Below are 24,501 nucleotides of genomic sequence, written 5' to 3'. Positions count from 1 at the left end.
TCCATAAGTCCTCAAGAAATAGCGACGCTTAGCAGAATACTTTGCGGCTGACCCAGGGACTGCCAGGCCGACCCACGGCCGGTACAACACCTCAGGCTCCTGCAAAGAGCATCAATGACGCGAGAGTCTATCTAAAGCATCACAAAATGGCAAAAAAGAAAAGAATCATACCGCGATGATCTTGTCTCGGACATACGTAGTGGACATCCCCACACGGCGGCTGCCCCAGGAAGCAGTCACTGGAAACCTGCGCGGCGATGGTCCCGCCGGTGCAGCAGAAAGGGAAGTACTCGTAGAACCAGATCTACAAGGAGTTAAAATTATCAGCAAGTGCTAGCTAAAACGTAGAGCTAAACTTTATAGGGAATAATGTTTACCTATACGACCCTCCAAAAGCTGGACAGAGCAACATTCGTCCCAAAGGACCGGTGTCGACACAAGTCCCTCAGTGCTCGAATGAATTCAGCATAGGCCAAGCTGGCCCAGTCGTAAGTCCTGATCCGAAGTAGATCGCGGACGGCAGGAAGGTAGTAAAGCTGCGCCCTACTACCCTTGTTAGGGGAAAACGTCCCTGACAACAAAATAATCGCAAAGATGCGCACCCGCTACTCTCGGGTGATCTCACCATCGTCAAAAGCCACTGCAAGAGTCGAACGACGAATCCCGCTAGCACTGAACTGAGACGACTCTACCTCAGCTTGAGCCCGAATGGTAATCGGCCCCAACAGCTCCTCGACCTCAGGGGGAAAGACGTCGATCCTGCTGTCGAACGGCAGTGGCACGGAGCTAAACTCCAGTCCTGTAATGAGACTGAAGTGGGTAGGAGTGACCATCATCTCACCCCAAGGAAAGTGGAAAGTGTTGGTGGTGTCCCAAAAGAATTCCACCAGAGCACGAACTACGTGGTGACCCCCGCTGGAGGCAACCATTGCCTCGGAGGTCTCGTACAACGCAATAAGACCGCAGGACTCCCATAAAAGTCTCGTCTCGACATCTCTGGCGATGTACATCCTGTACAGATCGCCCAAACCGTCACAGCCGGAGCAATGACGGCGCGTCCTCCCAACGGTGATTCCCCGTCTCACCCTCTCAGAAATGTGGTGGACGGGAGAAAAGTACAAGGTCCGCTCATCCCACTCAGGGAGTCGACCAAGCAAAGTGGACGGCTCGGCATCGTCCTCCACGGGCTCGTGCTCCCGTCGAATGTCTCGGGATCGTGAACCGGAACCTCATTGTCTAGCCATGCTACATTGTGCAGAATTATCAGAAATTAAGGTTCTATAGTATCTAAGGTTCGCCTAGCCGCATGATACTATGTTCACAAAAAAACAGAGTACGTAGTACTAAAACAGAGCACAAATTCAAATTGAGCATAACGAAATTTTTCAAGCAATCAAACAATTTCTTGCAATACTATAGTAATTATTGTGACAAATTGGACAAGAATTGCTAGCAAAAACGTCAAGAACGGGCTACATTGTATTCCCGACCTCAAGAGGTCCAACAATGGCAATTTGTTCATTTCTTCACCAAATTGAGTCAAACAAGTCTCAAATTACTCCCAAGGCAATATATAAACATAATCAAGCAATTTCATGGCGTAAAATTTGACAAATAAAGAGAATTGAGCATTTTAAGTTTCGAGTTTTCATGAAATTCGAAAAAAAAACACATGCAAAATTCATAAAAACCGGTGCGAGTTCGAAGAAAACTTACATAGATCGGGAAAATGGATGAAATAAGCTTTGATTGGCAACAAATTTGAGCGAATTTGGTTGACAAACGGGCAAGAACAAAGCATGTGAATTTCTGGAAATTTTCGAGCAAAAACGCGACGAGCAGCAGCGAAAATGAACAAGAAAGGGGTATTTAAGGAATACCCTATTATGGCGCCAAGCGCTAGACCTTTGCGTCAATAGATAGGCTTGGCGTCTTGCGCCAATCCCAGCGTCTGGCGCTACAGCCAGTTATGTGGCGCTGATGTGTTTTCAGCGGCGCCAGAATGTTCAGCCACTCAGTGAGGTTGTTCTAATTTTTTTGCAATATATTTTTGGTTCCTTGGTACGCCAGTTAGCCTCTCTAAGCAATTTGACAGGATTTTTAGTAATCGGCTTGATTCCAAAAAGTGATCGACCTGATGAAAGATCGTCTCACTTAGCTTAGAGCGCCTAAGCATTTGCTCATTAGCAAAAGGCACCGACATAGTGGTTCATTCGCAAAAGGCACCGACATACGGGTTCAAAAGCAACAAAAGCGCCGACGTACATGCATAGCGGAAACAGAGATCAAGCGAGCTTTTAAAGATCGACAAGCGGAGATCTTCGATAATTTCTTTGGAAAATTATCGCAACAAATGAGGATAGCTTCAAGCGAGGATATCTTCGACGGCATTCCCTAAATTGCGGAGAGTTTTCACAAACAACTGAAGGTGAATTCAAGCGAAGTTGTCTTCGATCATGTTCCCTTACACGTGGAAGATGGTCACATAGTAGGAGAGGATTGTTTCAAGCAAAGCAATCTTCGATAGTATTCCCTTGGACGTGGAATATTATTAAAGCGGAAGAGGATCGTTTCAAGCGAAGTAATCTTCAATATTGGAAGCAGTTATAAGCGTAGCGGTTTTCAAGCCGGATGGCATTCTCTTGGAAGGAGGTCATCAAAACAACAGTAAAGCAGCAGCAAATCGGTTACTTTCAGAGACGTGTGCTTGATGGTGCAAGATACACGTTTCTTTACTCTTTTATCTGTTTAACTAACGCTAATTTGCAGGTATCGGCGTTACACGAGTGACTTAGAATCGCAGAACGTTCTGAATCATTCTCCGTCCCTATCGATACTTTGACTTTCGTTTTGGAAACTTGCATTTCTCCAAACTCAGTCAAAGTGGGGGCTTCTGTAGACACCCATTTGTGTCTCCCCAAAACCAAACCCAGTGATGAGTACCTTTCGCGTCGAATCATAATCGAATGAAGTGAAAGTGTGGAAGGTCTAGTGTTGCGGATAGTTTTAATTTCTTTTCTCTTCTCTTTGTTTTTGAAAACTTATTTTAATAAAACAGCCAATCCAGTTTGTTTGGTCCATGATATAGGTTCAATAGTAGTGTAGTTGGATGGGGCTTGACAAGAGCTTTCCAATGATATATTATAAGCCCAATTCCGATGAATATTGAAGAAGTTATGGCCAATTTACTGAACTGGGCCCGGTTTGAGCCTTATATGCGGCCCAATGATCTAGGGGAGGGCCTAATATAGATTTATTATTCCTAATGCAATTAGGAATGATTTTGGTGTTCTAGATTCTTCTAGAAAGTTCTTTTCATTCCTAATGAAATTAGCATTGATAAATTGACTTTTGTTGACTTTTTAGAGTTTTAATTAGAATCAAAGAGCATTTTTGAGGAAAAATACAATTTTATCCTCCTGTACGGCAATTTTTATCTGATTTTAAGAAAACGCGTGAATTTCTGAATCAGTGCAAAACGCCAGCTGTAGCGCCTGGCGCTAGCATTGGCGCCTGACGCTAATGTTATTTAATATTCCTAATTAATATTCTTCCTAAACAAGATTATTAATTATCTTATATAAGCGTGATTACAAGTACCAAATTCCCTTTAATCATGCATAAAAGGCGTGATCAAGCAATAATAATAAATATCAAGTAACATAATAATAATCATCTTCAAAATAATAATCATCATAATAATAATTACAATAATCATGATCATAAATTATAACAATTATAACCATAATTAGCATAATCATGTTAAAGCATAATAATAATAGCAAGATACTAGGCATGATACTAACAAGATTAATAACAAACCCTAGCATGAAACTAACAATAAAAATCAAATCTTTAACCCTAACATGATACTAACAATCATAAATATTAGGAAGAACATAAAAGGCATCATACTTTTAATCATACTTGATATTAAAGTTACCCAAGACATGATACTAGGAATCATAATAACAACCTAAGCATGAACTCTATATGATAACATCAATAAAAACCATTACATTAAAGCACTTACTTTGATGCCTCGTACCTCTTTGTAATAACAAAATACACACGTTAGTAACTTCAAGGAAAATAATAAAACAACAATTAAATTAAATAATGGAAATAGAAATTTGGGACCAAACCTTCAGAATTTAAGAAAACGCGTGAATTTCTGAATCAGCGCCAAACGCCAGCTGTAGCGTCGGGCGCTAGCATTGGCGCTAGGCGCTAATGTTGGTTTCTGGCGCCAATAGCCAGCATTGGCGCTAATATCGTTTTATCTACGCCAGAACACTGTTTTTGATATTTTATCTCTTTGGCTGATTTTCTTTATAAATAATGTCGTAAAAACTCCGTTTTAATCATCAACATTCATCCACAATCACCTACAATTATCGATTCTCTCTATATTCACCAACTCTCATAAAGTTTTTCTTGATTATTCTCTTTCTTTCTTTTTTCGAAACTAGCTTCTCTCAAAAACAAAATTCCGCATTCATTAGATCTCGATACACCTAGACATATTCGAAGTTGCCTTTGTCCTAGACGTGAAAGGTTTAATTTCTGAGGGTGTGGTCCCAAATCTCTCTTTCAATTATTTAATTATTGTTTTGTTTATTATTTTCTTTGAAGTTACTAACGTGTGTATTTTATTGTTAGAAAGAGGTACGAGGAATCAAAGTAAGTACTTTAATGGTTTTTGTTGATGTTGTTATGTAAAAATCATGCTTAGGTTGTTATTATGATTCCTAGCATCATGTTAGGATGTTTTCCTTAATTTGATGTTTAGGGTAACTTTAATATCAAGTATGATTAAAAGTATGATTCCTTCTATTTTCTTCCTAATATTTATGGTTGTTAGTATCATGTTAGGGCTAAATATTTGATCTTTATTGTTTAGTGACATGCTAGAGTTTGTTATTAATCTTGTTAGTATTATGCCTAGGATCTTGCTATTATTATGCTTTAACATGATTATTTTAATTATGGTTAGTTATTATTATTATTACTATGATTATTTTTATTATGATTATTTATGATTATTATTATATTGCTTGATATTTCATTGTTGTTGCTTGATCACACCTTTTATGCATGTTTAAAAGGAATTTGTACTTGTAATCACGCTTAATAAGATATTTAATAAACTTGTTTAGGGTTAATTTGATTATAATTAAAGTGATCGCCAGTAATAGTTTTTTTGTGCATTATATTCATCCAACATAGATAAACGGGTTTAGGGTAAACCTATTGATTGCATGTTAGTCAAAAGCGCACATGAATACGATCAGAAAAAAGTAGAGGCCTATTATTAGGGCAGGTTCAATCTCTTTTAGGTTGGATTTGTACCTTCATCCCCGAACTCTATTTGGTTCAAGACCTTATGGAGTTGACGATCTCTTGGATTCTTAAGGGGTGTAACCTTCACCTCGTGAACGGTTTACAAGTTCCTAAAAAACTTGTTGGCGACTCTTTTGCTCTATCTTCTTTCCCTTTAGACGTCACCGTACTTTAGTGTAAGATCACAGTGGGGTTCAAGCTAGGGGATTAACGCTTGACATATTCCCTACAGGTTGCCTTATGCCATTTTCAACAAAAGGTTCGAGAAATTCATAACATGAATAGTCCTATCCTTCTTTTATGAATTGTCCATTGAGAGTAAGAGGATACTGATCCATTAGGATTGCTTTCTTTTAGATGCGAGCGTTCCTACGCGCTTTAGACCTTACCTGGGCTCGGTTGAGATCTTCCCAAGTCTGTTCGAAAACAAGTCAAAAAGTGTCTAACTTAGGGACGCCATGTAATTCCAGCGATTTTGCTATTCCTTTCTTGTTTCGTAGAGTCATTCCAGGAAAATGCCATTGTTTCTTAAGAATAGCATTTACTTTCATATTGGAGTGGGGGTCATGGCAGAGAGGGGTCCTTTCATCCTCCTCGATTAAGGAGACCTCTTCATTAAAGCCCAACAAATCTTCATTGTCTTCATCGTGCTCCACATTAATGATTAGATTTTCTATAGCTTTAATCCTCATGGGTGGAGCATCGATCGTGATAAGAATTCCTCCAACTATGGCTTTTACTTGTTGGTGCAGAGATGAAGGGACGACCTTTAGGTCATGAAGCCAAGGGTGTCCCAACAATAAGTTGAATGAAGCTTTGATATCTACCACTTGAAATGTAGTAGCATGTTCTATTGCTCCCACCGTTATATTCATGGTAATCTTACCAAGAGCTTGACGACGAGTGTAGTCATAAGCCCTTATTACTTGTGTTGACGGGGTTAAGTCTTCATCCCTTATGCCTAACATCCTTGCAATTCTGAGGACAGACATTAATTGTCGATCCATTGTCTAAAAGAGTCATTGGGACGTTCATTCTCTTGCAAACTACTGTGAGGTTTAGTGCCTTATGCTTGTCACCTTCTAGAGGTAAATCTTTGTCAGAAAATGTGATCAAGTTGATAGGACTAGGGAGATCACTCGTAAGAAAGTTAGCAAACCCCTCTGGAGTGGTGTTAGAATCTATCCCTATCTTATCTTAGGCATTCATTACTGCCAACTTATGTTCTCGAGACGTAGCTAGCAGCTTCCATACATTCATCTCGACCTTAGTCTTCTTGAACTGCTTGACAATATCATTGTCTTCTATGATAGGTATGGGAACTTGCTGCGTAGTCGGCATAGGTTGTGTTGAAATCGGATGTTGCGCTCTCCCAGATCTTGTGAGGACGTCTACTGATGAATCCTCTTCATCCCAAAAATCGCTTATTGGATATATGACTAAAAGTGGAGGTTCTTCCATATCCTTAAGATATACGTCTTCATCGTAGCTTGTTTATTGTTCTTCTTGGGTCCGTCGGTTACTTGTTGAGAGAAGGGTTTCTTCTTCGTGGGTGGAACCTTATCACACTTTTTCTGAAGCTCCTCTAGTTGTTTCTTTGTGACTTTAAGAGCTTGGCGTAGCAAGCTTGATCCCTCCCACATAGACCATATAAGAATCCGTATATCTTCTTTGCTTGCTGGTTCGGGAAAGTCATCCATGGCATCGAAAAAGATCTCCTCTTCTTCTTCGATAGCATGAATTTCTTTAATAGGTTTGATGTGAGATGAGGGATCAACCTCATTTTCTTCATCAGAGATGGCCAAGGAATGAGCGAGAGACACATTGTCAATGCTTTGCTTCTTACTGGCAGGAGGCAACGATAGTTTATTTTTATCAATTAAATCTTAAATAGCTTCCTTAAGCTTCCAACAATTTTCACTAAGATGGCCCCTACCTAGGTGATATTTGCAATGTGCGTTGGGATTCCAGTTAGCTGTCCTCTTTTAAACTAGTGGGTCCCTAAATGGTCTAATAGGAGTTATAACACGTTTTGCATTTAGTCGGTCAAATGCGGTATCATAACTCATAACTAAAGGAGTAAAGTTCCTCCTAAATGGTTTCTTTTGTCCTTTGTTGTTCATAGCAAGGACTTCACTCCAATTAAAGATGCTAACATTGTTTGACTGGGTGGTTTTAGAAGAAGAAGATTGTCGTTCTCCTTGCCTTTCCAGCCACTATTGGAGTTACTGTTAGCAGCTTTCAGCTTAGCCAGGTTGTCTTCAATATTAATTCCAATGTCATAGACGGCCTTGAAGGTACGGAGATTATTTTGGTATTTGAGATGCTTGAAGTACTTCTCTTGAAGGTTCTTGATGAACAATCTCACAGATTCTTTCTCGCTTGGTACTTTAATCATCTTAGCAGAGGTTTCTCTCCATTTGTTAAAGAAAGAAGTGAAACCCTCATTCTCCTTCGGCCTGACTATTTCAAGTTCCCTATCATCAGTTTCAACTTGAATGTTGCACTTGTACCTATCAATGAAAGCGTTCACTATTGACTCCCAACTAGAGGTTCTTTCTTTCATATGGGAGAAGAACCATTGTTGTCAAACGGTTTCAAGAGATAGAGAAAACAAAGAAGAAAACACCTTATCAATACCCTTAATATTCATTATTGTTTCAAAAGCTCTTAGATGAAAGTAAGGGTTATCAGTTGCTTTGAATTTCGAGATTTCGTTGGGATTGAACTTCTGTGGGAGAAAATCCTTGTCCACTGAGACCCCTTGTGAACTAATGCCTTGAAATTTGTAGTCACTAGACAACTTGCTCAAACTTTCTTGCATGAGGTCCATATGTTGTTGCTTCACAAGATCATCGATATTGAGGGTTAAAACCTTCAACGCCTCAGTCATAGTAATCAATTGGTTCCTGTGTTAATTAACTTCCTCTTGAGTTGCCATTATCTTCTTATCTTTCCTTTTTCGAGCGATTGGTTTGTCGAAAAGTTGAACTTGAATGAAAAGGTTGTTTTTGATCAAACGCCCTTCCTTTCTTGACCACGCCCTGTAAATTAAACCATTTTTGTTTTAATGACTTGACCCAAATTGACTTTGACTTTACGGGTTAAGAAAAAGAAAAAAAACAAAAATAAGGTGTTCATTTTTTGGGAATCAAGTATAGGGTTCAAACAAGTGGTTTAATTGGAGGATTAATATCCGACGTACCCCCCTAAAAAAATAACGGAAAACACGCGCATACAAGACTCTCTTAGATATGGTCAAAGTGTGCATAGATATTAGTGTGTGCTTTATATGGTGAGTGCAAGTGACATGCTTTGACTCTTGTGTAAGACCATGGGACTTAGTGCCTAGACTTGGTTGAAGACTTAACATGGTATTATTGTTAATAAAAATTAATCGATTTGATTAGAAAACTGTTCAATTAGACACAAAAGTGATGACTCAAGCAACATACCGAACTGTCGTCAAAACGATAGGAGCGGCGTCTCTCATTGCAGTATAGCGCCAGACGACACGATTGTCGCCAAACTCTGCAATCCACAGAGTGGCGCTACAGTCCGAATCCCGGTGACATTGCTGGAACGTCGATCTGGGACTGCTTTTGGTATTATTACTGTACAGGTATGCCTAAAGTCGCACTAAGTCAACTCTGATTAAATTATTATACTTTAATTACTCAAATTAATAAATAAATAAATTAGGCTAGTTTTTTTAGTCATTAATTAGTTTATTTAGTATTAACACAAGTAAAACAAATGGTTAGGAAAAACATATAGAGTATGAACAACCAATAATGCATAATTAGTCAAGTAGGCACAATATGATGCAATGAGTTTGCAACCGAACCATGGCTCTATTTCTCTAAAGTTCAGGATATGGGTTAGTCAAATAGGGTCCACAGTTAATTGTCTGGATGCACCGTGCGGAAGCCTAACCGTGAAGGGTTGGCGCGAGTGGATGGGACCCAACGAGTTAAAAAAACTCACTTCCATGGTTTGGTGAATTCAACATTCTCAGATGTACCCTTTGTTGCACAGAGCGTTCAATCAGGTAGATGGAGCATGAATTCTCAGAGGGTTATGTCCATATGTAGAACGCATATGGGTTTTAGAAAAGTGAGAAAAAATCAATCAGGAAGTAGGATCGAGCAAACAGTGCTAAAAACTGGTCAAAATTAGAACGCATATTTCTGGCTCGGTATTCGAAGAACTTGGCGCCAGCAAACAGAGGCCGGCTCCACGATTTAGCTTTGGCGCCTGGCGACAAAAGCTGTCGCCTGGCGCCAAAGTCAAATCATCGGCGCTAGACTCTGTTTTCTGAATCTAGTTCCTACATGACTCAATAGCTTTCTGTGCTCGATAAAATTTTCCAATTTCGCGCAGCATTATTTCGATCCTAGTTGTGAAAGATATTCCTCAAATTTCTTACCTGTAAAAATCCTATGTTTTAACTCTTTATGGATGCTCTTTCCAATGAGATATTTTTTATGCATATGACAATAATGTTAATCAAAATTACGCACATGAAATACTTATTTTTTTTCGAGTCTCATCCACTCTTTCTAAATCATTGACGAAAAAAATTAAAGGAATTAAAATAGAAATCTTCCTCAATGGAGTCGCCAAAAAACTGTAGGAAATATTTCAAGCATTATCCCTAGCTTGAACCCCACGGTGATCATACACTAAAGTACGGTGGCGTCCAAAGGGAAGGAAGCTAGAGAAAAAGAGTCGCCAACAAGTTTTAGGAACCTGTAAACCGTTCACGAGGTGAAGGTTACACCCCTTAATGATCTAGGATATCGTTAACTCCAAAAGGTCTGGAACCATGACTGGTAGTTCGGGGATGAAGATATAAATCCAACCTAAAAGAGATTAAACCTGCCCTAATAATAGGCCTATACTTTATTCTAAATTTATTCATGTGCTCTTTCTAACTAACATGCAACCAATAGGATTAACCCTAAACCTGTTTATATATGTTGGTTGAATATTAATGTACAAATAAACTATTATTGGCGATCACTTGAATTATAATCATATTAACCCTAAATAAGATTATTAATTATCTTATTAAGCGTAATTACAAGTACCTATTCCCTTTAAACATGCATAAAAGGTGTGATCAAGCAATAGCAATAAATATAATCAAGCAACATAATAAGAATCATTATAAAAGTAATAATCATCATAATCATAACAATTATAATAATCATATTAATTATAATTAAGATAATCATAATCATGTTAAAGCATAATTATATTAGCACAATCCTAGGTATGATACTAACAAGATTAATAACAAACCCTAGCATGTCACTAAGCAATAAATATCAAAACTTTAGCCCTAACATGATACTAACATGCATATTAGGATGAAAATAGGAAGCATCGCAGGAATGATAATAAGCATATTTGATATTTGAAATTAAAGTTATTACCCTAAACATGATACTAGGAATCATTGTTATCATTCAAAACATCAAGCATCCTAACATGATACTAGGAATCATAATAACAACCTAGACATGATTTCCATATCATAATATCAATAAATCAATTAAAGAACTCACTTGGATGCCTCATATCTCTTTCTAATAAAAAAATACACGCGTTAGTAACTTTAAGGAAAATAATAAAACAAAACAATTAAATTAAAAATTGAAATAGAGATTTGGGACAAAACCCTCAGAAATTGATAGAATAAGAAAATTAATAGTTGTTAATGATTTTTGATGGAAATTGATAGTTGATTATTGAAAACGGAGGTTTTAAAAGGCTATTTATATAGAAAATCAATCGGACGGAGAGAAAAACAGATTAGAGTTTCGAAAAGAATAAACCAGATTAGCGCCAGACGCCAGGCATTAGCGCTAGACGCTAAGGCTAGCACCATACGCTAATCCTGTCGTCGGGCGCTAGAAAACAAATTCACGCGTTTTCTTAACTTTGATAAAATTTAGCCGTACAGAAGGGCAAAATCGTATTTTCCTTAAAAACACTCCTTTTATTCTGATTAAAACTCTAAAAAGTCAACCAAAGTTAATTTGATAATGCTAATTAAATTAGGAATGAAAAGAACCTTCTAGCAGAATCTATAAGACTAAAATTAATTCTAATTGCATTAGGAATGATAAATCAATATTAGGCCCTCCTCTAGATCTTTGGGCCGCACATAATTATCAAACCGAGCTCAGATCAATTTATTAATTTTGATATAACTTCCTCATTATTCATCGAAATTGGGCTTATAATATATCGTTGTAAAGCTCTTTTCAAGCCCCATCTAACTACACCATTATTGGACCCTTACCATGGACCAAACCAAATTGATTGGCTGTTTTCTTAAAAAAGGTTTTCAAACACAGAGAGAAAGAAAAGAATTAAAAAATATCCGCAACACTAGACTTACCACATTTTCACCTCATTCGATTATGATTCGACGTGAAAGACACTCATCACTAGGTTTGGTTTTGGGGAGATATAAGTGGGTGTCTACAATGCTGTGACAGGGGAGACGCGCGCAACTGCGTGAGTTGTGTGCGGTTGTCGCGCGCATGTGTATTAGTTGCCCGCGCCACCTGTTGGTGAACTTTCCTTTTAGCCAAATTTGCCAAAAATTTGCCCTTCTTGGGTCTATTTAAACGTGTTTTCGTGTAGGCTTTTTATCATCTCGCATTCATTTAAAAGAATTAATATCTCTAAATTCTCATTCTCTGTATTTTTTTTTGAACAATGGTGAAGACCTTTGAACAACGTTTGAAGCAATGGGTCACTTCCCTTTTAACCGAGGACAAACTAGCTTTCAAAATTTACCACCTAGACCCTCTATTGAATTATATGCAACTAGTGCTTAACTTTGATTTTCTTCATGCCGTAGTCAACCATTGGGACTCTAACCACCATCTTTTCTTGTTTAAAGGGGACGAAATTGTCCCCCTCCCCGGTGAGTTTGAGGTCTTTCTTGGTTTCCTTACAAATACTCTCCATGTTACTTATTCGCCTACCTTGTCGGATCCCAACCCTATATTCCAAAGATTTTTTGGCTTGTCCGGCAATGATATGACCTATATTTGAACTGAAGAAGGCGTAAAATTTATTCAATTTATTGAACATTTTGTCGCCCCTCATGACAACATAACTAAACAATGCTTTAAAAATCGTGCTTTATGTTATTGTCTTGTTGTTAGTTGTTTACTTAGGACAGGCAAAGAATACGGAGATTATTCCATGGTGTCCATAGTATAGAAAATAGAGGGATGTCATGCACCCTCTCCTTTGGCTTTGGCAAAAACCGTTTTATGTTTAAATCGCCTTAGAGGAGACCCTAACGAAAACGGTTTGACGGGAAGTCGACTCCTATTACACGTATGTTTTTTTGTTATTTTTTCGGCGCTTATCAGCGCAAGTTACAAAGTTGCGCTGGCATGACCAGCGCAATCTTCTACGCTGCGCACGGATGGGGCGCGCAACTGGTTTTGTTGCGCGCGCCACCTGCTTGTGTAAAAAATCACAAACTGATTTTTTTTCTTTTTTTTTCATATTTGCCTCATGGAGCGCTTGCAAATTGTTTATCAACAACAAAACCTTGAGGCTAATGGAGTAAGGACATTCCCTGGACGTCGAATCCTTTATAAGCATAAGAATGAAGAGTAATGGATGTCGTTTTTATGCCATGTGGTTCCTAACATACGCTTTGTGATTCCTTGGTGGAACATAAATAGTATGATTGGGAATAGTCTCAATTGCCCTTACATTAAGGTTTTAGGCCTATCTTGTATTACTTATATTTTTCCTTGTAGGGTAATGAGACAATACGGGATGAAACAAATTATTCCCCCGCAAGATTGTGATGCCCCTAAAGTGGTGATTTTTAAACTCAAGGGAATTTTTCGTTGGATGGAGTATTGGTCAAGTCTTCCTAGATGGGTAGTACAAAATCCTATTGCATTATCTTCCTTTTACAAAGCTTGAATGAATGCGGCGGATAAGGGCAAGTTAAACAAGGCTCTATCTCAATATCAAGTCGTCACGGCTCGCAATCAACCTAAGCCCTTGATGCATTCGGCCACCACTACTCCTCCTAGTGGCCAAAACAAAAGGGGTGAGAAAAAAATTAGACTTCTCATCTCCTAAGGCGCGTTCGAAGGAAACAAAAAGGAAAGCTCCCTCCAGGCCCGCACAACGAGGTGCGATAATCAAGGAACCTTCGCAACAAACTCGAAAAAGGACTCTAACAAAATCTTCGAAAAAAGGAAAAAAGGTTGAAAAGACCCCAATTTCCAAATTGAAGAACAATGTATGGGTCAAGAAGAATATAGGAGAAAGCTCTAAGGATTCTGAAAATACTGCGATGGAAACTACTCCTCCATCGTCTGTGACAATTGAGAAAATAGTAAAACCTTAGAGTGTTACACTGTTTTGCCATTACTTTTAAATTGAATAAAGTGTTATCACTACTATGTTTTGTTTTTTTAATTTACAATCTAGTTCAACAATGTCTCACTTTTCTTTGAAATTTTAATGAAATAAAATGAGCTTTATATTTTCATATTTTGATGTGACCGAATCATAAAGATTGCCTACGTATTTGCATTACGAAATCAGGTCTTTGCGTAGTTCTAATGTTTTTTTTTTATTATGTATTTTTTTTATTTTTCTTTAATCTCTTAGGTAGAATATAAATAAAAAATTAATCAAACCTTGTTTAAAAAGAATTAACTCAAAGTTTAATTTTATTTTCCGAGTATATGTTATATATAAGAAACACCCTCTTTTTGCTGCAAGTAGAAGTCGCAACTTCATTCAAACGTAAAAATTCAGGTTCGCAGTTCATCATCAGGTGGCTCGCACATCGTCTGTAGTTGCGTGAGCCTGTCGCGTGCAACAAAATCTGTTGCGCGTGACACCTGTGCTACGAATGACTCGAGAAAAAAAAATTCAGTGTTATTACCCCCCCAAGTGTGAAGATTTTTTCGGGATGTTCGAAAAAATTTGAACACTTAGAACGGTTTATTATTTCTAAATTACTCCTCCAAGTGTTATGTATATTACCGTGTTTTCGATAAAATGCATAACACTTTGAATCTTACAATTGAATGCGAATTAAAAATGGTTGTATGAGTGAACGAGTTTATCCCAATTTCATATGTAATATTTCTTAAGTCGATCAATGTTTATTAATTAGCGAATTTCATCTCCTCCGATATCCATTAATCTAACAGCTCCTCCTGATAGGATTTCAATTACGCGGTAAGGACCTATTTAATTAGGTTTGAATTTCCCCCTTGGATCGGTTGGTGGACCCCTAACCTCCTTTAGTAAAAAGTCACCTTCTTTTATATTTATGGGTTTGACTCTTTTATTGAAATGACGCGCAATGCGCCTTTGGTAGATTTGTACATGATGCAAATCTCTTAATCTTCGTTCATCGAGGAATAAAAGCTCTTCATAACTCGCTCTTACCCATTCAGCTTCCGGTAGCTTACTTTCAAGTACGATGCGTAGGGATGGTATTTTCAGTTCGACTGGTTGAACGACGTCCATTCCGAAAACTAAGGAGTATGGAGTTACTCCTATTGATGTTCGAATAGACGTTCTATAACCCCATAATGCGAAGTGTAGTTTATTTGACCAGTCTGTATAATTTTCTGCCATTTTCTTAATGATGACTGTTATATTTTTATTTTCCGACTCTACAACTCCATTCATTTGAGGTCTGTATGGGGATAAGTGATGATGTTTTACTTATAACGAGTTAAGAGGGACTCGACTTTATCTTTGAATTGAGATCCCTGATCACTAATTAGTTCATGTGGAACTCCATACCTACAAAATATGTTTTGTTCGAGAAAATTTGCGACATGTTTATAAGTGATATACACATAAGAAGCGGCCCCAATCCATTTAGTGAAGTAATCGATGGCTACTAATGCGTACTTGTGCCCTCCTGCTTCTGTTGGTGAGATTTTTCCAATTATGTCAATTCCCTAAGTTGATAAAGGCCAAGAGGAAGTGAGATTGTATAGTTTCGGATGGTGGAAGGTGTTGTAAATTAGCGAACATTTGGCACTCTGGACATTTTTTAACATATTGTATGCAATCATGTTCCATAATGGACCAATAGTACCCTTATCGTGAAATTATTTTTGAAACCATTTTCCCATTCATGTGAGGTCCACAAACACCTTTGTGAGTATTTTCCATAAGTCGTGTGGCTTCCGGTTGGTCTATACATAATAAAATTTTAGCATTAGGTCCTTTTTTTGCATAATTGACCACTTAATAGATCATATTGGGCCGCAAGTGTTTGTAAGGCTCGTTGGTCTTTCGATGAAGTATTTTCGGGATATGTGCCATGGGTAATATATTGGAGGATATGATCATACCAGGGACTGTCTCCTCCGATGTCATTTATTTCCTCTATTGTATTGCAATACGCTGTCTCTTCTCTTCTATCAACACATAATGACATCATATTTAAGTGATTTGGAATGTTGACCATTGAGGCTAATTTTGCTAGTGCATCCGCAAATTGATTGTCATCCCTTGGGAAATATTTAAATTCAATGTGTTCAAAATGCACGATGAGTTGTTGTAGGTGTGCTTGGTATAATATCATTGTGGAGTTCTTTATTTTTCCTTTTTTTAGTATATGATTTATAATCAAACTGGAGTCTCCATAGAGATTGGAGTATGTGCTCCCTCTAGACTTATGAGTAACACTCCTACACTACATCCTTTTTGATTTGACGCACCGTCGAAGTACATTACCCATTTGTAATATTGTGTCATGAGAATATTTTCATCCATAAGATGAGTAGTTTCTGCACGACTTGTTTGAATTGGATGTTGTGCCCAAAAGTCGAAAATTACTTTTCCTTTCATTGATTTTTCAAGAATATATTTTAACTCAAACTCGGCCAACAAATACTTTATCGGATTTTGTTGAGAAATCACATGAGTAGTGTGTGGTGACATATAATGTCGTAATTTTTTGGTTGCCCACACTAATGCTAGGCTTATCTTTTCCAAGGTCTTATATTTTTGTTTCATATTGGATGAATTTTTTTTACTTATGTAATATATTGCGCGCTCGACTATTTCTACCTCTTGTGCTAACATGGCACTTGTAGCCGTGTTAGTAACCATAATTTATAGCCTAAGAGGTAATTTGGCTACTAGTGGTGCTAAAATTGGTGAACTTTTGAGATAATCTTTGATTTTCTAAAAGGCCTTTTGGCGTTGATCGTCCCATTCATGTTTCTCCTCTTTATTCAATTTTTTAAATATTTGCTCACAAGTCATAGTCAATTTGTTGATAAATGGACTAATGTATTGTAGTTTGCCAAGAAATCCCCTAATTTATTTTACTGTTTGAGGGGGAGGCATGTCAACAATTGAATTTATTTTTTAGGGATCGATCTCGATGCCACGTGTGCTTACTACGTATTCGATTAACTTGCCAGAAGTTACATACTCCGAAGGCGCATTTTTGTGGATTCAATCGCATTTTTTATTCTTTTATGCGAGTGAAAAATTTGCGTAAAGCTTTTATATGTCCCATTCTATCTTTGGACTTCACGCTCATATCATCCACATACACTTCTATTTCTTTATGTATCATATCATGCAAGATATTCGTAGACGTTCTTTTGTACGTAGCTACAACATTTTTTAAAGCAAATGGCATGACAGTGTAGCAATTTGTACCCCAAGGAGTAATAAAGCATGACATTTCTTCGTCTTCTTTTGCCATTTAAATTTCGTTGTAACATACCTATCCATCCATAAAGGGTAACATCGCTTTTTCAGCCATGTTATCTACCAATATATCAATATGTGGTAGAGAAAAATCGTCTTTAGGGCTAGCTTTATTAAGGTCCCTAAAGTCGACACACATGCGAACTCGTCCATCCTTTTTAGGGACTGGGACGATGTTCGCTACTCATTATGGGTAATTACATACGCGAATAAAACCTGTGTGCAACTGTTTTGGTACTTCTTCTTTTATTTTTAATGTGACATCAAGTTTCATTCGTTGAAGTTTTTGTTTTACTAGTTTAGAGGTAAGGTTCAAGGGAATGGTATGTTCCGCAATTTACCTATCTATTCCAGGCATGTCCTTGTATGACCAAGCAAACACGTCTTTGAATTCTTTGAGCGTCGATATGAGGGTTGATCTCTCTTCCGGATTTAGAGTTAAGCCAATTTTGACTTCTCTTTTATTTTCGTTAGTTCCTATATTAACTATTTCAGTTTCTTCAACGATAGGGTTCTTTTGTTCTCGTTCATTCATTAGTTCAACCAATTTATTAATGTTATCATCTTCATTAGATTGATTGTTATAGCATTAGAAAGATTGAAGAGAAGGCATATACTCGAAAATAGAGCTCATATTATAAAAATCAAAAGAGAGTACATCAAGAGAAGAATTCTTTTTTGGGATCTTCATCCTTAGAACTAGAAAATAATGAAATAGTAATGGCCACAAGGCCTAGTTTTTCAGCTTCCCTAGGGTCTATAATAGATTTATCGTCCGATTCTTCAAACATCTTCCCTTCGCCTGTGACGATTTTCAGCTTATCCCCTTTGTGATTTGTCTATTTGAAAGATTTCCTCCATCCATGCTCAAAAGTTTCATTTGAAAGGGTGATTAACGAGGTTGAGTTAAAAGCTTCATCTTGAATGGCGTTTTGATTGGTCATTGAAGCGACATGATTTTAATTTTCTCTATTCCAAATAGCAAGTTAAATGCTTGCCCATCATAGAACCCTGGAACGGGTGTTTTGATTTAATGATACTAAGATCGTCATCCCTGAAGTAGCAATCATGAAATATTTCAAATCCAGGCTTCTTGAGTCCTTCGAGAACTAAGGGTTTTGGAAAGTCGTAGCATGGGTAATCTTCTCCCTCCCTAATGAATTGCCTATTAAGGGTTTGTTGATAGGATGGGAGTAAAGTGATTATCTCTTTCTTATTATTGTCTCTACGTGCTTTGGTTTTTGCATCGTGAGACTCCAATGCTTATTTGGTTGGTTTATATCCCAATTAAAAGGAGAAGTTTTTCTTTGGGATAGGAAGTAAGAGAGATTTCTTCATTCCTATTCCCAAAGGCATCCCAAGAAAGTAACTACTCTTGAGTAAGATGTTGTTTACTATCCGAGTGGAATATGGATCAAGCTTGAATGGTCTTTCAAAGTCTTCTTCCATTTCAATTGTGTAGATTGGCTCTGCGGCGAATCCCCACATGTCCTCTTCATCATTATCATGGTTTACTTCTAAGAGTGATTGATCATTTATTTCTATTTTGGGTGGAGAAGTATGTATAGTCATAGGAAGCCCTTGATTGTTCAACCTAATCATTTGAGGAAGTGAGGATGGTATTGCACCAAGCTCATGTATCCAAGGATGTCCAAGTAAAAGGTGGAATGTAAGTTTTATGTCCATAACATGGATTTCAACCATATTTTGAATTGAGCATGTAGTAATTAGTAGCTTAACAGTTTCACACACCGATCTTGTCAAATTGTCATAGGCCCTAATGCTTTTTGTCATGCTTTTTTGGAGAGAGATACTATTTCACCAATCGAGTCACAGGTATCTAACATATTTATACCTAACGATTTTCCAATTCGATCCGATCTATTAGTTCGTAGAACTATTTACTCGATCGCAGACATTTCTGGAACACCTCTAACAGAGGGACAAATAGTCCATTTTGAAAGAACTTATTGTCAACCTCTTTCCGATATGAATCTATCTGATTCAGAAAAGAAGAACTTGCATCAGTATCTCAATTTCAATTCAAACATGGGTTTTATTTACACTCCATGTTCTGAGAAATATTTACTATCGGAAAAGAGGAAAACACGGAGTCTTTGTCTAAAGAAATGCGTTGAGAAAGGGCAGAACTCAACGGAGTACGGTAGAATTCCTCGGTACGGTCATTCGGGAAGTCCCTCCGAAGACGACTCCCATACAATTCTTGCGAGAGCTGGAGAAGCGTCTACGGGTAAAGCACCGTATCCATATAACTGCTTAGCACTTCGGAATTCTCTGATGTATCATCACTAAGCACGTTCCAAAAGAAGAGATATCACAAAGGAGATCAGACAGCACCTGACCCTCTGTCTTTGGTAGGCAGAAGAGAAGCTTTCTCGGATTCCTCATCTCTTGGGCTTTCTCCGGAAAAAACTCCTTCACTCTGGGCTTATTCAAAAATAGCGGATTATCTCTGAAAGGCTTCTTTCGCGAGGAAGCACTTCGCTCACCACTTGAACGGACCGAAGGACACACCACAAGCTTCATTCAAGCATATACAATCATAAAGTTGAAAGTACCAGAGATTCCTAGAGGCATACCATCAGAAAAGCTTCCTTGACCAATTGGGTAGATCAAGAAAACAGCAGTAGCCGCTGCAACCGGAGCCGAATATGCAACAGCAATCCAAGGACGCATACCCAGACGGAAACTAAGTTCCCACTCACGACCCATATAACATGCTACACCAAGTAAAAAGTGTAGAACAATTAGTTCATAAGGACCACCGTTGTATAACCACTCATCAACCGACGCCGCTTCCCATATTGGATAAAAGTGCGTAAACCGATTGTATACCACCACTGATAAACACGTGCTCTCTGAACCGTGCAATAAGGTCACCCATAACACGGCTCTCCTACTTGAGTTACTTTAGCCCCAGGTCATGCTATTCAATGATATTGTAAAAATGACAGCATAACCTAACAACTAGTATTGAAAACGGGTCTCCCTTTGATTGAGGGAGGTTGACGTCTAGTCAATAGGGCCCCCACTTTCCAATCACTAAGAAAAAAGAAATTTTAAAAACTATCTAAGTAAAGCTTGTCTGTTATTTTTTCTAGCCCCAAGGGAGTTTACTCAGAGAGGCACACCTAAGTTCCCACTCACGACCCATATATAGAATGTTATATGGGTCGTGAGTGGGAACTTAGTTTCCGTCTGGGTATGCGTCCTTGGATTGCTGTTGCATATTCGGCTCCGGTTGCAGCGGCTACTGCTGTTTTCTTGATCTACCCAATTGGTCAAGGAAGCTTTTCTGATGGTATGCCTCTAGGAATCTCTGGTACTTTCAACTTTATGATTGTATATGCTTGAATGAAGCTTGTGGTGTGTCCTTCGGTCCGTTCAAGTGGTGAGCGAAGTGCTTCCTCGCGAAAGAAGCCTTTCAGAGATAGGGTTCTTCTCTTTACAGAAGCACGAGTGGAACGCTTTCATGGCTTTATGGCTGTCTTCCTCTTTTTCTTTCACTGTGACTACTGGCATCTTTGAGCAACTTGGACCTGTCTTTCTTGTCCACCTATCTCTCTGGCCAAGAATAAGAGTCCGTGTCTCTGGAAAAGGGTTTACTGACCACTCTGCTGAGGGCGTGTAGGTATAATAGGCGGAAGGAGATAAAAATAGAAGAAAGTTGAGTCCCATCTGCTGCGTCTATATAAATAGATTCCGTAGGAATCTCTAGAAGCAAGCCCAGGTTCAGACAGCAAGCCAGGGTTCGGTTCCATATTCATGGGGATCCATCCAAACCACTTTTCAATCCAGGAGCCACTCCACCCGGATGAGGTTGAGGTTTCGGGAGCGTTCACCGAATCCAGTCGTCCCCTTACCGAAGAAGGCCCGACGTCCTCTCTGGGATTAGTGCTCCTCCCTCTTTTTCGAGAAGCGGCCCCGGCTTCGCTATTTTCCTGGCCCTGACCTTCTGAATCAGGCGACAGGTTGAGATACTTTTCCCAATTCCCCGAGCCACTGTTACCCGAATCCGCCCCAGTGGGCATCATCCGAAGACCTACTATTTCGGGGACTTCCCCCGTAATGAGGGCCTTTGCAAAACAAGCTATGGCCAAGGCAAGCCCCCCGGGGAGGCCCCAAAAAATGAAAGTACAGGCGAGGACTCGACCCCCCAGAGCTAGCCCTATCTTCAAAAGGGGGGTGCCCATACAATCAAAGAGTAGGCCAAATAAAAAAGGTAGTCCAATTCGAGATAAGGATAAACAAAACCTACGAAAAAATGGATCCAATTTGATTGTTTTTGTTATAGGTAGCATTTTCTTTTTTTGTTGTTTTTCTTTTTGACTCATGATCTGGCCTGGTTGACCCAATCATGATATTGAAGGATGGGACCTTTTCTCGAAAAATTCTGTATCAAGAATCGGCATTCTTTTCGATCTTGTACCGGGTACATTGAACACCAACCCAATCTCGATCAAGTCAAGAGTGAATCGATTCGATCATTCCAGTCGGATAGCATTGATCGCCGCCTTGATCCTACCTACGTTAACCGCATTCTTCTCTTATGCAATTGTTAGTTGCCGTCGAAAAGAGAACAAGCCCTTTGTTTGAATACTAGGTGGTTAGGAAAGAATATCTTATACCCTTACTCTTCTTCGTGTGGGCAAGCTACGCACCATTGTGCGAGCTCGAAGTGATGAATATGCAAGAGATCAAAGTGATTTTCTTCCTTTTTCCAAATAAGTCGGCGGCCTTACACCATTGGGATACTTCGAATAAACTAGAGTACATATAGGATACACCTGTGTGAAAACCTTTTCTCAAGATATCTTCCAAACTCTTGGGATCCTTGCTTTGGATGTTGTTCCCCCGGTGTGAAAGCAGTTGATTTCGTAGTTTTAGAATTCTGCTGATCCCAAGTACTCCATACCTATCATTGCATATTAGAATATAGAAAGTAAAGAAGAAGAGGCATAACCAGAAGAATTGTGTGAAATAAGTAAATTGATCCAGTTGAGGCATAAGAATGTTTGATTTTAAGTGATTCTCTCCAGACAGCTTCACTCCGTCAAGCCTCTAGAAATGGTTGGTGATTCAAGTATGCCTAGGTAGTTGGTTGTTGACCAACAACAGAATGGGACAGGCATTGTTTGAGCCCTTTTTCCCCCTTTTCTTCCCGGTTCAATATTTTTTTTTGAAGGTCTTCGTTTCGAAAACTCTTATATCTTATATATATTATATGATTACTGTCACTAGTAACAAAGCTCAAGGCTATAAGTAGGCCGTTTTCTATTGCTATAAGGGCTGCTCGCCTTTATACGGCTTGGCTTCGCTATCGCTCCTATTCCTATATAGTGGTCGGCCTAAAAAGCAGTCTTCCTACCATACCGGAATGGCCATTCTCTAGTGCAGGAAGTTTCGCCAGAAGCAAGCAAGACGAGGTCGCTCTGCTTTGTAGACAAGGCTCGTTCCGTACTTTACTTACGAGCTCGTGTAGTACTCGCCTCTATCTCTAAAGGAGCTTATGCACTCTACTTGCTTTCTACTAAACGAGCGAGCGAGCGAAGCCCTAAAGGCTAGAAGCAATAAAGAGTCTTTCTAAGTGCAAGTAGAATAGGCCCTAAAAGGCCTTACTTGTGCAAGTAAGTGAATTGGCATTACCTTCAAACAGACTTGAAAGAAAGGCCCAGGTAAGACCGAATGGGGACGGTAAACTGCTTTGTTAATTCATTTTTGGTTTACACGACTTCAGGCAGATAAAGCAGGAAGTTGCTCCCAGGCCTGTATCACTTGAGTATGTCTTTGTCCTTTGGACTGAAAAAGGGTTTTGATTCATTGCCTCTCCTGAGCCTACCTTGGTCATCAGCGCGGTTGCTCCCCTGGAGGGAACTTCTTGATCCTTTTCCTCTCTCAAACGAAGAATCTCTTGTTTAATTTCTTCGATTGTTGGCATTGTTGTTGGACTACGATTAGTTGTCGAAGAAAAGTGGTTTGAAAGGGGATGATCTTTCGGTGGTAAACGTAGAATGCGAGTGCCCGGGAGTCCTCTTTCCCAAGCTTGGAAACTGGCCCTAAAGGAGTAAAAAAGGATAAGTAAATCAATAGGCTTGTTTAAAAAGGGAAAAAAAATAAAGACGCAAAAATATATTCAAACGGATAACATCACCCTTAAAAATTCTTCAATGAAGATATTGTTCGGACGAGACAATTTGTTTGTTGAGAAATCAAAATTGACTCGTTCAGTGGGCGCGCGCAAGTGACTAAGTTGCTCGCGGCTGTCGCGCGCAACGGAATCTCTTGCGCTTGGAGGGGTTGCGCAACTCATTAAGTTGCGCGCGCCACCTGCTCCTGGGATTTTTTTATTTCTGGCATTTTTTTTTTGTCACCGTTTTTTTTTATTTAATTTTTTTTTTTGCTATCCTTTGAATACGACTCTATATCACGAAGAGACAACTTTGTAATTAGGAACCTAGACAAAACTAAAAAGAAAAAAAAAAGAAGACTACACTAACACGTAGCATATAGTCACATAATCACATAAGCATGCAATAAGTCAAGATTCACATAATGCCATTCTAAGGTCAAAGGGCTTGGGTGTCCAAAGGTACCATATCTTAAGAAACGATGCACAAATCAATCAATCAATGTGTTCACTCATGACATCGCTCTTCCAACATTTTGTTTGCGATATCGGTGGGATCGATGATTGTTATTGATTTCGTGATTGAAGCCCAGTGTTGGTGACCCCTAGTCAATGAGCCAATCCCCAATGGTTTAAGTGTGATATGCTTATGCATGATGCAATGTTGCTTGTTTGGTTTTTACTCTTGTGCAAAAGGAACATATTATGCGTTCAAGTCTCGCTTTCTAACTAGAGATTATCCAAGTTAATTCTCGTTACAACCCATAAGAAACCTAGTGTTGGAAACCTTGGACCATAAATACAAATTAATCATGTAACCTCTAAGTCCCAGTGAGTCGCCACTGTGAGGAGGGGGTTCCCATCGTAAGGGGTCCTCTCTTTAAATGCCCATGGCCTTTTAAAAGCCTTGGACTTTATACTTGTTAGGGTGTAGTAGGATTTGAATTCCTGATTGTTTGGGGGACCCTTAATTAGAATTTATTATATCATTACGCTTTTTTTGTAAGAAACAAGTAGGGAGTCGCCAATAAGTTTTAGGAAAAACTCATAAAACTCGTTCATGCCTTTCTTCCATGTGGAGTTCATGGAATAATTAGCACGAATCATAAGTTTACCCATGCCCAAATTGGTCTATAAACCATAAATGAGTTCGAAAGCGAGGGTACTAAAATAATGTTCCTTTTAGAGGGGAATCGTTATCTTAGCCCTAGTGCGGCCTCTACTAGCTCTTCCTATTTTGCAATTTC

The sequence above is a fragment of the Chenopodium album genome, chromosome 2 (assembly GCF_948465745.1).
Source record: "Chenopodium album chromosome 2, dcCheAlbu1.1, whole genome shotgun sequence".
Taxonomy (NCBI): domain Eukaryota; kingdom Viridiplantae; phylum Streptophyta; class Magnoliopsida; order Caryophyllales; family Amaranthaceae; genus Chenopodium; species Chenopodium album.
Note: the sequence above shows the minus strand (reverse complement) of the source record.